The following is a 4142-nucleotide window of genomic DNA, read 5'->3' on the forward strand; positions in this document are numbered from 1 at the left end:
GTAGTCTTAAGTCAATGCTAAGTGTTAGCCTTAGCTTCCGGTGCGTTCGGCACGCTATTCTTTCATTGGTTTCTGTCTGTTTTGTACCAGTGCTGTTATTTTTTCCATTAAATCAAGCCCTTACCTGCAAGTCCTGTCCGAATCGTCCTTTGGATCCCTGGGAGAACAAAATCCCGACCGTGACATTTTTAAACTATGCCTTCCATTAATTAACTGCGATTAAACGCGATAAAACAAAATGCAAAAGTGTGATTATGCTAATGTGAAAAATGTAATCACTTGTTTTTTGTTAGTTTTTAACTGTAATTGAAGTGAAGGCTAAAAGTCGTGATGATGAAGTGAAGATTCTTTAGGAAAGATGGAGCCTTCAATTAGACGCTCAGGTGTTTTTATAACATAACCCTTTTAAAATCTAACCAAACCATACTAAAACCTAACTTCACCCTAATAAAATGTAACTAAACCCTAATAAAACCTAACATAACCCTAATGACCAGCATGAAAAGTACGCCAAATGGCAGAAACATGCTGAGGCTTTCATCCAGCAGTGGACTGACAACGGCTGATGATGATGATAACCCTAATAAAACCTGACCTAACCGTGATAAAACCTACCCAACCCTAATAAAATCTAACTTAACCCCAAAAAAACCTAACCTAACCGTAATAAAACCGAACCTAACGCTAATAAAACCTAACCTAACCCTAATAAAATATAACTTAACCCCAATAAAACCTAACCTAACCGTAATGAAACCTAATCGAACCCAAATAAAACCTAAATTAACCCTAATAAAATGTAACCTAACCCTGATCAAATCTAACTTAACCTTAATAAAATCTAACCCTAATAGGACCAAACTTAACCATAACAAACCCCAACCGAACTCTATTAGAACACTATCTATCCAACCTGGATGGTCCACAGAGCACAGGTGGTGCTGACCACATTCTCAAGGATGGTAGACATTTAAAGTAATAATGATAATAACAATAATAATAATAATAATGATATCCATATCGTGTCCTTAGAGGCTGTATAGTCAGACACTTGCAAGATGTCTGCTGGGAACTGAAAATCAAAGCTGAGCTCAATGACCAAACTAATAAACTTCATGATGTATTGAAGATCTCACAACAAACTTTATGACTTTATGAAGATTTCACAACAAACTTTATGTCTCTAGGAAGATCTCACACAACTTTATTAATATCTCACAACAACTTTATGAAGATCTTACAACTTTCTGACTTTTTTAAGATCTCACAACAAACTTTATGAATTTATGAAGAGCTCACAACTTCATGAAGATCTCACAATGACGATCTCACAACAAACTTTATGAAAATCTCACATCAAACTGTATGGCTTCTTGAAGAGCTCACAGCTTTATGACTTTAAAATCTCACAACGGTATGACGTTATGACAACAACCTTATAACTTGAAGATTTCACAATACCTTTATGAAGATTTCGCAAATGTCTTAAGAGTTCACATCAAACTTTGACTTCATGAAGATTTCACAACTAACGTCATAACTTTATAAATATGTCACAACAACTCTATGACCTTATGAAGATCTCACAAAAAACTGTATTTTTGAAGATCTCACAACTATGAAGATCTCATAACAGTGACTTTTTCAAGATGTCACTACAAATTAGGGTTGTACGGTATACCGCTAATAATGAATCAAAAACGGTACTATTCTGTTTTTGAAAAGTACCAGTACCCGCGTCGTCACGCCATGACATTTCTGGTTTCCGAGCGGAGGAGCATGTTCGGCAGCGCAAAATTAAGGAGTACTTACAAACAGACACAGAAAATGGAGACGCATTTTGACCAAAAAACTAAGGATAAAGGTAAAGTTATAACACTGAAACACCCTCAGGAAGTGGTGCTTTAAAACATGGCTAGCTAACTAGCGGCGAACGTCTATCCGCAGTCTGCAGTGTTTTAGCTACTTCTAAATCACTAATCCCCGCCTCCATGGCGACAAATAAAGTATGTTTCTTATAAGTATCATCCCTGCAGGACGAGGAATAGCTAAACATGCTTCACTACACACACTACAAAAAGTCAGTGTTCAAAAACAAGAAAAAAATTACAAAAATGAGGCATATTTTACTTGAACTAAGCAAAATTATCTGCCAATAGAACAAGAAAATTTGGCTTGTCAGGACTTTCCAAAACAGGTAAAATTAGCTAACCTCAATAAACCCAAAATACCTTAAAATAAGTATATTCTCACTAATAACAAGTGCCCTTTTCTTGGTAGAAAAAAAAAAATCTGACTTTTTTGCTCAATATGTTGAAAAATATTTTTAAATTAAGGTCCTGTATGGCCTGGTTTTGTAGGCTGTCGGTACTTTCAGACCCCACACTGCAACAAGTCAGTGTTCAAAAACGAGAAAAATAATACAAAAATGAGGGGTATTTTACTTGAACTAAGCAAAATTATCTGCCAATAGAACAAGAAAATTTGGCTCGTCAAGACTGCCCAAAACAAATCAAATTAGCTAACCTCAATGAACCCAAAAATACCTTAAAAAGAGTATATTCTCACTAATAACAAGTGCACTTTTTTTTGGTACAAAATTTTTTTTGACTTTTTTGCTCAATATATTGAAAAATATTCTTAAATAAGTAAATGCTAGTGCCTTTATCTTAACATAATGATATGCGCTTAGAATCATGATTTTTTTTTCATGCTTGAAATAAGAAATGATGACTTTAAAAAAGTAGTTTTATACTTGTGAGTGTTGATGACACAGCTTTCCATCCATCCATCCATTTCCTACCGCTTATCCCCTTTAGGGGTCGCTGGCACCTATCTCAGCTACAATCGGGCATTGCAACACTTGATATTCTAGTTTCAAGCATGTTTTACTCAATATAGGTCATTACATCTCAGCAACAAGCTGTAATATCTTACTGAGATCATTTAGGGGCAAGACACTTAAAACAAGCAAAGCACTCTAACATAAAATCTGCTTAGTGAGAAGAATGATCTTATCAGACAGAAAATAAGCAAAAATCTCCCTTATTTGAGATATTTAATCTTACTTAGAGTTCTGTTTTTGCAGTTCACCGTAGGAGGATACGATAGCTAACCGCTAACAGCAAGCTGGCACTCTGAATGTAAAAAAACGCTATGGGTGGATACACCTGACATCCACTGTAATGATACCAAGTACAGTAGCGTTTATAGTTCAAGGTTCAAGGTCTTATTCGTCACATGCAGAGTACACCACAGTGAAATGCTTTTTTCCATGCTCTTCAGATATTACGTACTACTTGCGATACTACTATGATTATTTCTATATGTTTTGTCAACACAAAATCCTTTATCCTTTTTAAAAAAATTCTTCTTATGTTTATAAACTCAGGAAATATGTCCCTAATATGACCAATGTATGATCCTGTAACTACTTGGTATCGGATCGATACCTCAATTTGTGGTATCATCCAAAACTAATGTAAAGTGTCCAAACAACAGAAGAATAAGTGATTATTACATTTTAACAGAAGAGTAGATAAAACATGTTGGAATGGAAAATAACCTGATATTAACAGTAAACGAACAAATGAATTAATAATTCATTTTTACAGCTTGTCCCTCATAATTTTAACAAAATAGAATGAGAAATGACACAATATGTTATTCCATATGTCAGCAGACCAATTAGGAGCCTTTGTTTGCTTACTTACTAATACAAGACAAGTTGTCTAATATGTTCACTATTTTATTTAAGGACAAACTTGCAATAAGAAACATAGGTTTAATGTACCTTAAGATTTTTTTTTTGTTAAAATAAAGCCAATAATGCCATTTTGTGTAGTCCCCCTTATTTTGAAAAGCACCAAAAAGTATCGAAATACATTTTGGTACCGGTTCAAAAATATTGTTATCGGGACAACCCTATTACAGTTTTTATGAAGATCTCACAGCTTTAAGAAAATATCACAACGGACTTTCTAAGATCCCACAATAATTTTTCTGATGATCTGACTACTGCAACCTTGAGGAGCAGCCATCAAGAGTTGATGATACAAATAGGATATTACACACAAATATACAGAAATAATCAAACAGTTTAAGCCTGACATCTGCTGGTCATAAGGAGAACAGTCCACAAG

This window comes from Nerophis ophidion, linkage group LG16 (genome assembly GCF_033978795.1).
Source record: "Nerophis ophidion isolate RoL-2023_Sa linkage group LG16, RoL_Noph_v1.0, whole genome shotgun sequence".
Lineage (NCBI taxonomy): Eukaryota > Metazoa > Chordata > Actinopteri > Syngnathiformes > Syngnathidae > Nerophis > Nerophis ophidion.